The sequence below is a fragment of the Anastrepha obliqua genome, chromosome 2 (genome assembly GCF_027943255.1).
Source record: "Anastrepha obliqua isolate idAnaObli1 chromosome 2, idAnaObli1_1.0, whole genome shotgun sequence".
Lineage (NCBI taxonomy): Eukaryota > Metazoa > Arthropoda > Insecta > Diptera > Tephritidae > Anastrepha > Anastrepha obliqua.
Window position 1 is genome coordinate 98,062,151 of NC_072893.1, and position 13,538 is coordinate 98,075,688.

A 13,538-nucleotide genomic window follows, 5' to 3' on the forward strand; every position below is an offset into this window, starting at 1 on the left:
ATCCCTGATAGAGATCAATGGTTAAGTCTAGAGAATCTATTAACGGGATACAAGCACTCTTTCTACACCGACGGATCCAAAACCAGTGATGGAAGCGGATCCGGATGGTATTTAGACGAAAACACTAAGTACTCCTATGCCACAGGACAGATGGCCACGGTATTCCTTACGGAAGTCTATGCGATCTTGAATGTGCCGTACTGGCTAATTGAGAAAAAGTGGCGGGGCAACAGTATTGGAATTTGTAGTCACAGTCAAGCTGCACTGAAAGCCCTTGCTAACCCACGCTGCTCTTCTAAATTAGTCGGTGAATGTAAGACAAAATTGAACAGTGTTGCAAAACACAAAAAAGTTAGCCGTTTTTGAATGCCTGAACATTGTGGTATTACAGGGAAGACTCTGCAAGTATGCCACTAGGACCTGAACCCTTTCTAGGTGTCAATTCTGCATCGATTCAACTATGGATTGACGACTTCAAGAGGTATACCCATAGAGGACGTTGGTCTGAATTGAACTCGTGCAGAGTACCCAAGTGCTTTGTAAAAGAACCAAACAGAAAAATAGCGACCTTTCTCCTAAAACTCAGCAGAAAGGACCTCAGAGTACTGGTGGGTGTAATCACAGGGCACAACGTCTGTGGTCAGCATATGGCTACCATGGGGGTCGTCGACAGCCCGATATGCCTATCCTGTCTTTAGGATGACAACACTGCAAAGCATTTTCTCTATAGCTGTCCGACGTTTTTCAGAATCAGACTTAAGATATTGGGTTGCGTTATACTGAGTATAAATAAGGTTCATACTTTTCCTCTTCCGGATCTCTTAAGATTCATTAATGAATCCAAGAGATTTGTGGAAGAGTGACCTCAAACTAATTTTTCCGTCTTACCATCCACATTTTATCTTTCCTATCTCGATTCTTTCTACTGCATTCTATCCGGGTGTAGTACAATGGTCTCCTGACGGAGTGCTTGGACTTGTCCAACCATCCACAAATCTAATCTCATATAATTTAAACACAAACATAATACATGCTAGTCGTTTCATCTCTGATCTTTGATCTTTCCAAAGCCTGCCTTTTTTTGGAATGATCTTGAAGTGGCAGTTCTTTGTATATATAATATTTACTGTCGACTAATATTTGAAATCAGGTGAGGAATATAATTTATAATAAAAATAATTGTAGAACCGAGTGAGGATTTTTCAAACTGTCTGTTGCGATCACAGTTTGCGACATCAAACTTCTCTAGTGATTAAGATGTTAGGTACTCTGATCGTACGCATTTCTGAAATAATAAAAGAAAGTTTTCCGTATATCGAATTTACTCTAGTTTGTGGCTTAGACGTGAAATATGGAAGTTCTAAAAAATGTCGCTTTGATGTAGATTGTGGCGAGTGAATGAACGTACGTGGCCACAAAGCCACTGGCATTGTTTTACTTTTTCTGGTTTCAGTATGCATATACAAAAATAATCACCGTATCGGAAGATGTTATAATTTTTGAAAATGTTGGCGTACGCCAAGCATATTTGAACTTATGAACTAGCGCTATGCTCCGCAAGAGGGTGGAATAATTGTGTGAATTTTTTTTACCCATTACCGGTCGGTGATGTTGGCGCAGTGTGAATATGAACTCGAGTTCCTAATCGTGCCTTGCCAACTTGGCAAACACTCCGGCGCTTAGCTACTCGAGATCGAAGTCGCTGAGAACAAAAAAGCATTAACCAGGCGATTGGCTACGCAATTGGGTATCACATGTCCCTAAATAAAGTGCAAACAATGCATCAGTGAATGTCTTCTCAATCTCAACAAAGAAGAGAACCATTTTGTGTGATTTATATCATCATTATGAACGAGCAGGCGCATTTCCACTTAAGTGGAATTCTAATAAGCAAACTCTTCAGTTTTAGTACACTGAAAATCCGCGTGCAATACACGAAGAGACATTGTATCCACTCAAAGCATACTGATACAGCCGTTTTTTTTTTTTAAAACGTCATTGGGAATATAGTCACCGCTTTATCACTGGCATTAAAAACGCTTTCTTGCTGCCGGAATTGGATAAGCGGGGATTGATTAATGAATATATGGTTTTAACAAGACGGTGAGATCACCCCCACAGCACAGCCACAATGGATATTGTAAAGAAAGCGTGTTCTGGTCGTCATCTCCTATTTTGCCGATTTGGCATGGCCATCAAGATCGATCGATTTAACCATCCTCGGCTTCTTTCTTTTGGGCTACTTGAAATAGGGCTACAGATAATCGTAGACCTTAAGGAACATATTCGACAGGAATGTAAACATTTATCATCGAAAATCTTGTAGAATGTCATGGAAAATGCGGCTTCAATGTGGATCAGCTACTTGACGGATTTCGTCTTTTCTACTTCACAGAAAAAATTTTAAAAGTCCACATAAAGATTTCCATCATTCTATATAATTTTTTTATTTAAAAAAGTTATTTAAACACAAAAATGATCATTAAATATGCATATATACTTTATAATATAAATATGTATATATGTACTTTTTTTGCCCCTATTGTAGGCATATTCGCAAACATACTAAATTTTTTTATATGTGTACTATATATCATATTTTATCTTTTTTTATCCACCTTGCTTGATGCTGATGGGATCCTGAAGTTGATGTCGTTTTTAGCTCCACTTTCGAAATACAGGAGAGAGAGATGTGAACCTTTTTGTAGTATTCTCTTGTATGACTTCCTTTTTTAAGAATATTTTGTTCTATATAGTAATTTATCAAGTGAAGCCCCAGACCTTTTAATTTTCGAAAAATGTGGATTTTATTCCACGTGATAGTTATGCATATACTCTTCAAACGCTTCTTTCAAAATTAGTTTCTGGGTGTGATGTCGACAAGCCAACAACAACACTGTTCGTCCCAATTTTTTTATTTCAGTACACGCCCTTAGGATCATAAAGGAGCCAAGAAAATTAGCAAAGTCTTTACCAATCCCTATAACTGCAGCTCAATCGTATAAAATTTTAACACTCTTGAGGGAGAGTGAATGCAATAGTTTACTACCACAGTGAAAACCCGTCAAAGAATGATTTTCGTTTTCTTCTTTTTAACAACAAAATTAAAAACGGCATAAAAAAATCAGCGTTGAAAACGATTTTTTTAATCATTTTTTATCATTGTGTGCGAAAAAAATCAACTGTTCATGTTTTTGATATTGAAAAATTTTCTAAATGTGTGATATAGTTATTGTATATGTATATACATATGTATATGCCTATTATAGGTGATAGAGTACCTAAGTAATAAACCAGTAGCGAATGAATTTGGCCGGGAATGAGGTTAATATGAATTATCTCTTATCCATGGCATGAAACCCTGGATTTCTATTGTCCATAAAAAAACAAATATTTTCATTTATAATTTTGCAAAGCTTAGACGATGACAACACTCGTTGAAACAGGTCTTTGTGTTTGGAAGAAAGTTTATTGACACAATATCGAGCTCAACGAATAAAGACCCAAAAAAAAACCTGCTGGAGACAGAAAGTTAAAATATGTTCTGTTTAAAATGGACGCATACAGCATTTGTTAGGTGATGGTCGAGCTTCTTTTTCGAATTGCTGTGTGTGTCTCGACTTTATCCTACAAAATGATACTCCAACAATTTCATACCCTATTCGAAAAGCATCCAGTATCAATTAATGGTAGTCTCCCACAAACACACTCAGCATTAACGATGAATTGGAAAGAAGCGGAGCACATTTTACTTAACTTTACTTAACCAATATCGAGCACCTTAGATTTCACCCATTTTTAGCTATATATATTAGTAGACATTGCTAGGGTACACCCTGGGTAACTCCAAGTGGTCTGCGGCCTTGGCGGCTTTCAAACATAAACGTTGACGACCCTTGCAATCTTTACTTCGGATCTCTAAGCTGGTGGTTGCAGCAGTCTGTCACGAGAGTATATTTGGGTGAAATTCAGCAGAAATTGCTAGTTACTTAATAACTACACTTTGCGGGTCTTTGCTCCTTTAGCAATCATTTAACATAACCTACCCTATTGAGTCGCGTGTAAAGTATAAATAAACGACAACGAAGAATCTGTTTCTCTCGAAGTTGTCAGCTGTTTGAATTGTTTATGACCACTTCAAAGCGAATAACAGTAAAGAACTTTCCCCACATGCGTTAACATCTATCCACGGAATAATGATAGGTATTATTTATGATAGATTTATATACATACATACATACATACATACATCTAAGTAATGCAAACTCCACTTGAAATCTTTTCAAGACAAACATTAGAAGTAAAATGGTAGGAGTTATCTCTCATTTGCTAAATATCTATAATGTAAAATCAAACAAATTAAACATAAACTGGCAAAGAAAACAAGTAGCTACTATTTAACTAAATAAAGTCCATAATTATTGCAGCAAAGCAAAAATTCCACACACGGCCGAAATGTGTTTTGGTTTAAATAAATATTGCATAATTATGATAAACATACATAGACATACAAATATGTGTATGTATTTATATACATTAAAAGCAGGTTTAATAAAAAGAGTCTGGAAATGCTTCGAAGGTTTTCCTTTTTAATGCCAATTACTTGTATGATAGTTCGTTAGTATACTCATATATATATTTTTTTCATTTTTGAGCTGCATGTCACCTTCAAATGTCAACACGTTTTTGTTGTTTACTAATTTAATTTTTTTTAACATTACAAAGGTGCGGAAAATCTTTTCAACTGAATACCTCTTGTTTGTATCAAAAATGTTACTTTACTTAGCGGGCGCAGAGTTTCCATAGTCATTATTGTCAATGAGTGTATAAATACTATATAACAATCTCACATTTAAAGCCCAATTAGTGGTTTCATAAATATAAAATTCCAAAATTTGTGAAGGCATCATTACATAATGTAAGGCTGGAAGTAGGAGATAGTGTCAAAATATTTTGGTGTAATTCTCGACAAGAAATTTCAATTGGAACATGAATGTAGAGGTCAGGGCAAGGGAAACTACTGTAGCAGTATTTTCATGCAAAAGACCATAGGCCGCAAGAGGGTCCGAAAAACACTCACGGTGAAAGGACCACGACTCGCGACAAGACTACTATTAAAAACAGGTTTTAGAAAGTTCAACGTATGTTTGTTCAACGTCTCTTGGTGAGATTGCCACTAATTCCGTCTTTGCTTGCAAAATCCGGGCATCTCTTAATGAGACGGTGGAATATTTCCGCATCCACATGACATGGTTGCCAGGGCACAGTGGCATGGCAAGGAATTGTAAGCAGACAAATCAGGGAGAGGGGTCTCTATGTTAGTAACTTTGATCACAGATCACTGTCTTGAACATACATACATTATTGCGACTATTGCAGGAGCTGTAAGAATGAAGAGAGAGAAAGGTGTGTCACTATCCTGCGTGGCACGCCACTAGGTTTAGGATCAATGGGTTTGCACTTAAAACCAAATAGTCTAAAAACAAACTGGCACTTCTACAGGGTGGGCCAAATAAGACCTACTAATGTTAAACACAAATAACTTTTGCAATAATCATTTATCATGGTTAATTGTTTTTATACATTGAATATATTTTATGGAAATTATGTATGAAATATTACATCAGACAAATGTTCACCATTTTTCTCGATACAAAGATTGGCTCTTTTTAACGCGTTTTTGTCTAGCAGTATGCGCAGTTGCTCCATCTTGTTGAAAGCACAAATTAGGATACTGCTCCGCCATTGGCCGCAAAAAGTTTTTAATCAATGTTCTGTAAGAAGCTCCAGAAATCGATTCCGGCCTTTCATCCTCATTTTCGAAGAAATGTGGACAGATAACTGTAGTGGTCATAACACCGCACCAAACAGTACATTTAGATGGGTGCAACTGATGTTGGTGTGTTGCCCTTGGATTTTCAGAGCCCCACAATCTACAGTTTTGTTTTTTGACATAACCATTTAAATGGAAATGGGCTTCATCCGACATATGCCGATATTTACGCTGCGTTAAAACAATTTTGATCGTTGACAAGAATAGAAAAACTCGATAATTTTTACGCGTTGTGTTGTACTGTAGGGTTCCATAATAAATTTCCAACAATTCAATTATAACCTTCAAAAAGAGAAAAATAAATATGTCAAAAAATAAAAAAGTTATTCGTGCTTAACGTTAGTAGGTCTTATTTGGCCCACCCTGTACCTAGAAATCACTTTCAAAGCTTCCATTTTTTAAATATCCGATCGCTAGTGCAACGAACTATAGTAAATAATCGTAAGTATCTATGCTTTATACATTCACGTCGATAGTTTCAGAAACAGCAACAATTTTATTTGTCGTCTGCTTTTCACTTTGGTGGTTGTTACCGAAGAGTTTATCAAATATTTTCTTATTTTTAATTTTTTGCGAGCGCCGTAGGACTACACTATCAAAGAATTTTTGTTGAAGCATAGTTCCTCCATTATTATAACCATATACTATACGATGGTAAGGTGCATGCATCAGGTTTTATGCAAAATATGGGCGGATGAAAGCATGCCTGCCGATTGGAATTTAAGTGTGCTCTGCCCAATCCATAAGTAGGGTGATCTTGCAATCTGTGCCAATTACCACGGGATTAATCTTTTAAATATCACCTATAAGGCTCTAGCGTATTGTGTGAAAGGCTGAAGCCCACCATCAACGAACTGATTGGACCTTATCAGTGTGGCTTTAGAGCTGGAAAGTCTGCCATCGACCAAATATTTACAATACATCAAGTCTTGGAAAAGACCCATGAAAGGAGAATCAAAACACACCATCTTTTCGTCGACTTCAAAGCTGCCTTCGACAGTACGAAAAGGAGTTATCTGTATGCCGCGATATCTGAATTTGGTATCCCCACAAAACTAATACGGCTTTGCAAGATGACGTTGCTCAACACCAGCAGCACCGTCAGAATTGGGAAGGGTCTGCCTTTTCCAAACTGGATAAAGGGGCAAAGCGAATGGGTCTGGTTGTGAACGAGGGCAAAACGAAGTACCTCCTGTCATCAAACAAACAGTCGGCGCACTCGCGTATCGGCACCCACGTCAGTGTTGACAGTTATGATTAAAGGTTTTAAAAGACTTCGTTTATTTAGGAACCAGCATTAACATCGATAACAATGTCAGCCTTGAAATCCAACATAGAATCTCTCTTACCAATAAGTGCTACTTTGGACTGCAACTGAGCAGCAAAGTCCTCTATCGACGAACAAAACTAACAGTATACAAGACTCTCATCATGTCCGTCCTAACGCATGGCGCAGAAGCGTGGACGATGACAGCAACCGATGAAGCGACACTTGGAGTGTTTGAGAGGAAGATTTTGCGCAAGATTTTTGTACCTTTGTACGTTGGCAACGGCGAATATCCCATTTTCCGGGTAGTAAAAATCCACTTAGTAGAAATCAACACGCTTACCAGTGTGGAAAATCATGTGAATCAGCCTTTTACAATCTTGCTAGCAAGATTGAAGCCGGGCTGGAATCTGAAGAGTACACAATGGGCGTGTTCGTGGACATTGAAGGGGCTTTTGAGAATGCCACTTTCGGCTCAATATGTTCTTCTACCGAACGACATGGAGTTAATCAAACTATTGTAAAGTGGATATATTCCATGCTCTTTGAGAGGCGGTTAACCGCTGGTAAGAGCAGTGACGAACTAATTACCGTCAGAGCCATACAAGAATGTCCCCAAGGGGGTGTTCTTTCTCCGCTACTGGGTGCTAGGTCGTAGACTCTCTAATAACGGAGATGCAGGAACTCGGTTTTCATATCCAAGCATATGCGGACGACGTCTGTTCGCTAACATCGGATAAATCCCTAAAGAGGCTTTACACAGAGGATTCTGGACAAAATCGATGACTGGTGCATGAGACAAGGTCTTTCCCTTAATCCGAACAAAACCACTATAGTCGTGTTTACGAGAAAGGGAGATCGGAGGGACTTCGTCTTTCAACACTGAAAGGTGTGTCACTTGGTCTTTCCGATGAAGTTAAATATTATATCTAGGAGTAATCTTGGGTAAGAAGCTAACTTGGTAGACACAAGTTTCACTGAAGGTGAATCGCGAATTAAGGATTTTTCAGCAATGCCGCACAGCCTTTGGAAAACCCTGGGGTCTGAAACCTGTTGTGGTCCTATGGATAAACCCAGCACTTATCAGACCAATCATCACTTACGCCTCTGTGGTCTGGTGGGGACGGAGCATGGTTAAGTCCACACTCCGGGTACTATACGGGCTGGATCTTAAGATACAACCGGAAGCAATAAAAGAAGGAAACAGATTGAAGTTTTCAGTGACAGTCAGGCTGCACTGAAGAACGCGAAGCAAACCTCAAAGATTGTTCAAGAATGTAAGAAGAAGGTTAATTCTGTCGCAAGATAGAAGAGGCTTGCATTTATATGGATTCCAAATTGCCGTTGAATTGGCCAACCGTGGATCAGCGATTCTCCCACAAGGGCCAGAGCCAATAATCGGAGTCAGTTCCGCAGAATCACGAACTGGATCAGCAATTATGTATGTAATTTGCATAAAGAACGATGGTCCGGTCTAGAACGGTGCAGAACTGCAAAGTGTTTCGTGACAAGTCCGAACAGAAAACTGTGAAACTTTCTACTAAAACTTGGAAGGAAAGACGTTCGATTGATGGTCGGTATTATTACGGGGCACAACCCATGGGGTAAGCATATGACCACCATTGGAATAATTGAGGCCCCAGTGTGCCTGTCTTGCTTGGAGGAGGCGGATAGCACTGAGCACTTTCTCTGTGAGTGTCCTGCCTTTGCTAGAGCAAGGCTACGAGTTTTGGGTTCCGATGTTGTGAGAATGACTAATATTCGTTCTCTAAAATTGGAGGATATTTACAGATTTGCCAAACAAACTGGAAAATTCTCACAGGACTAACCTTTACCTCTCTCTCTAATCTTTCCTATCTCTTTCTCTGATACTTTTCTCCTTCCCTCCTTGACTATCTACCCTCTTTCAAGAGCTCTAAAAACAATGGGCTTTTTAACCTGAGTGTTTATGAGCCACCAAATCTCTTGGTGCTCCTCGGCTCGACCTATTCAAATTTTAATTTCAACCCCGGATGACACCAGCAGATCTTCCTCTGCTCGCACTGTGACAATTCCTTGGGCCAGCATCGAACGAATCCAAATCATTAGCACCCGGTCTACGCCGTGTCTACTAGCAGTGACAATCCATATAAGTAAATTAAATATTCTTAACTTTTTTCCAAACCTGTATTTATTACACATTAGACTTAAAGTAATCGGAGAAATTCTTGTAACTCTAACATTTCTAATCATCTGTTCTGAAATACCCTTACAATTACCCTGCATACTTAATTTTATAAAAAATGTCTATGCTGTCGAGTGTATATTTTGCAATAGCACATTAAACAACAATCGTATGCCCAATTTCTACTCACCTTATAATTGGCGATGTAAGCCACCAGCTGCTGCATCTAGTGCTCGTACACTACCTTGAACATGCTCACAATCTTATGTATGTAATACATGCACATGCTTTCCCTGCAGGAAAATCCACTGCGACATTTTAGCAAATGTAGCATCAGAACAAGTTTACGTTCCTTCTTGTCCATATAAAACACCATAACCAAATTTTATACGACGACGTCATAGGAAGTATTATTGCCTCCCGTTTTCGATAGTTTAGAAACAGTTTCAAATACATAACTGTAACACAGTTCGCGATTTCCGCTATCACAGTAGTCACGGGAGTAGAGCTTTGGTTTACTATTCAGAGGTTCCTAGACTCGGTTTTCATTTACTTATATAAACATTCTTAATTTTTCAAGACTGATTTTACTTTAATACACAAATTTAGATATTCATATAAATAGTTTTATAAATGTAATACAACTTTTGAAGTAAAAAATTACAATACTTTTCAAGCCCACTTGAACCAACCACTTCTTGCATCAAAAACTGCGCCCGATGACGAGAAGGCCGATTGTTTTTGTAGACTTTTCTCCTTTGAAACTGTCGCACTCTCTAAACACATGCCGCTGCTCTCGAGTATACATAGTAATGGAGTGATTTGATTACCACTTCAAATTTTACCTGCAGGGCTTACACAGCTTGCTTGCAAAAAAAAAATCATGTAAAATACAACATGTATGGAACAAAACGGGAAAATTGTCTCCAGCTTTTTATTTTATTTTTATTTTTTCACCCACATAATTTTACTTCATCAAAATAAATATTCTCTCAGTAACTTTTACTACACGAATTTTGATAAATTTTTGTTTTGATAAATATTTTTCCCTAACTTCTTCTATTCACTTCGAAATTTACTAGCAATCGCAATGAATTTCAAAATTAAAACAAAATAAACATGTGAAAATTTTGCAACACATTTTTATCGCTACCCTTTTTCACCTTTACATTCGTTGTTGAATTTTCCGTTGGCTCACCGCTTGCCTCTCCCTGCCACTCCGGTTAAACACTCGCGCTTTAGACAATACGTAAAGAAACCCCTGTATATAACATGCAAACCTGAGCATGAAACGTTGAAGTAGACGAACCGAACGCTTTAAATTTGGTTTAGCAACTGTTTTGTAGAAGCACATATTATCCAAGAAAAAGTGTTTAGCTTTAGTTGCAGTTAACTGAGACTGCTTTACTGCTCTTTCAAACTCTTATACTGTTCCAACTGCACTTTGTCTCTCTATTTCACTCTTGGCCACCTTTCTGTTATTTGTTTTGTTGTTTGCGGCTTAAGAAGAAATGAAGTTCGTCGCTGAAATCTTCCATATGTTTGAAGTGGTATTAGTGCCTACGTTCCGATTAATGTTGTCCATTCGGTACAAACTTTACATTCGATTTTAAACTAACTTCTCGATCAGCTTTAATAGCGGTCGCCACAAGCCTCCTTGTGCATTTCTGATATAAAAAAGCTTTTAATAAAAAACAAACCATTAACAGCCATCATTCGAAGGTGACATAAAACTGTTGGCGTGCTCAAATACCCAATTTGTACATATAACTCAGCAGAGTGTTAGAATCGAGAAAGTGGACGATTTTGTAATTCGTATATTGAAGAAAACTTGTACATATCGAAATACATGGTATATTTTTTAACTAGCACAGACTTCACAAGATAAAATAAGCTCCAAAAATATTAACTAAACGTACTAAATAAATTGTATTTTCTTTACACTAAACACCCCTAAACACTCCTGGAATTAAGTATAGTAGGTATAGTATTAGATTAGATTAGATTTGTGGGGGGGTTGGACAAGTCCAAGCACTCATTCAGTAGACCATTGTCCTACACCCGGATAGATATCAGTAGAAAGAATAGAGATAGGAAAGATAAAAGGTAGATGGTAAGAACGGAAAAATTAGTTTGAGGTCACTCTTCCACAAATCTCTTGGATTCATTGATGAGTTTTAAGAGATCCGGAAGAGGAAGAGTGTGAATCACTAACCAGACCTTACCAATGGATGATAGTGTTGTCACTTGAATACTTTCCAGTATTGAGCGAACGCACTTCATTCCCTTGGTTCGGGCTGCTTTTTGAACGATGACCAAGCTCTGCCCTGGGTCGGAACAAGGTGTTATACGACCCGTGCCGAGGTTCAGCCTGGCTGGGGACCCAGACCAAAAATAGCCCAGTCTTGAACGGAGTGCTCCGGATACCTGGCGACCTCCGGTTCTATCTAGCCTTACCTGTGCACACGGACCTCTGCACAGGCGGACCTGCCTTGTCCGACACTCGTGGGACCAAAAATGAACATGTCAAATAAGAAAAACATTTTTCACAAGGAGGTCGGTCCTCCCAAAAAACCAACAAAGGTGGCTTCGACTACTGCTACAGCCGAGAGCAAGGCAGTGGTCAGACCGCCGCTATTAGGAGCTAGAGGGGGCCTAAGCGAAAGGGCTGGTCCCAGCACGAGTACTGCAGGAGGCAGCGGGGGACGAGGAGGCTTGGGTAAACCGGCCTCAAATCAGTCAATGGCAGAAGCTGCGAGGGCAACGCTGCGTAGGACAAATAACCCCCATCCCACCTCAACCTCTTATAGAGGACGGGGGTCGGCACCTGCTTCTAGGATTCACCGGCAGGTTGCCATAGAGGGGCCTAGTACCTCTAGGCAGTTCATAAGCGCAGAACGGGGGGGCCGGCTAAACATGTCCGCCCCTCCAAACAAAATTATTACGAAAAGAAGGCGGCCAGCAGGGTCTTATTTAGACTAGGAGAGGTAGCAACAGACCAGCTAACCGAAGACCAGGCTAAATCGCTAGAGTGGGCAAAGGGAGTAATATCCGACTTGGGAAAACCGGCGGATGCTACTCCCAAAAGACAACGGTCTGCAGAGCAGACAATGGAAAGGGCCGCCAAAAGACAAAAGGTAGGTGGCCAAAAACATCCAACCTTTAGTGAGGTGGTAAAAGGCGGCGGTGAGATACTGGCCGTCATCGACAAAAGAGAGGAGGAAGGAGTGATTCCTAAGGAAAAATGGAGGTGGATTGAGGAGGCTATCGCCGAAGTGTACCTCCAGATCCTAGAGGAACACCCCGGACCTCCTCCCCCTTGTCATGACGCAGGCTGGTATCAAGGTAGAGCTAAACTCATCGCCTGCGAAGACGCTAGGTCAGCCACGCTCTACGGGTTGGCCGTAAACAAGATAGGAAATCTAACATTCCTTAACTATGTGCTTTTTTCGTTTTAGGATTTACTGTATTTAATTAATATTTAATTTTCAATTTAAAAAAGTAAAAAAGGGTTAAGTCAATCGCTACAAACTACACTTTTACCTGCCAAAGAAGCATACAAATAAAAAATAAATATCATATATTTATTTAATGCACTTTATTTTATATATCAAGGCTAAAGGCGAATTCAACAAATAATAACAATGACTTTATATCCATTTGTACTTGAACAATTTAACACGCACTTCGTTTTCATTAGTTTGTTTACTTTTAATCTCAGAAATCACAATATTACCAAGCCATTTGCTGAATTTTCACAAACATGCAATTTCTCCTACCACTGTTTTTTGTATTATAAAGGGAGCTGACGTCAGAGTAAAGTAATTGTGTTTTAATGGAGCCACCTTCAGGACTCAATTCGCCTTGTTGAGAAAAGAGAAACTTCGCGAACTGACGGCAACCATGGCGAATTGAGTACTGAAGGTGGCGTTTTCTCAAATCAGTTACTTTTATTTTTCGCGATTGTGACAAGTCTGACGTCAGGTCATTATCATTATATTGAAACATCATGTCTTTTGAAATTCTATATTATTAACTTTACACAAAGAATTTAAAAGTATTAGTAGCGACAAGACATTCAAACTAATTCGTTTTGATTATAATATGCGTATATATAATAAACGCTTGTACCCTTTTTGGGTGTTTGGCCGAGCTCCTCCTTCTATTTGTGGCGTGCGTCTTATTGTTCTTTCACAAATTTTATTATGATACTCGAATATTTCCAATCACTCTTTCAACAAATAATAACAAGGCAAAATGTCAAAATAGATACT

The 13,538-nt window shown here is 38.8% G+C and overlaps 1 protein-coding gene across 3 annotated transcripts in view; it reads right to left on the reverse strand.

Annotated features, from left to right (window-relative positions):
* LOC129237608 (uncharacterized) overlaps positions 1 to 10,967 on the reverse strand; it is a 90,869-nt gene extending 79,902 nt beyond the window's left edge. For 2 of the 3 annotated variants that reach the window (XM_054872443.1, XM_054872445.1), the window contains exon 1: positions 10,428 to 10,967. The gene's annotated coding sequence lies outside the window, so the exon portion shown is untranslated. Of the gene's footprint in view, positions 1 to 10,109 lie in introns of all 3 variants that reach the window. The other variant, XM_054872444.1, reaches the window with a different exon arrangement.
* Positions 10,968 to 13,538: the final 2,571 nt, after the last annotated feature.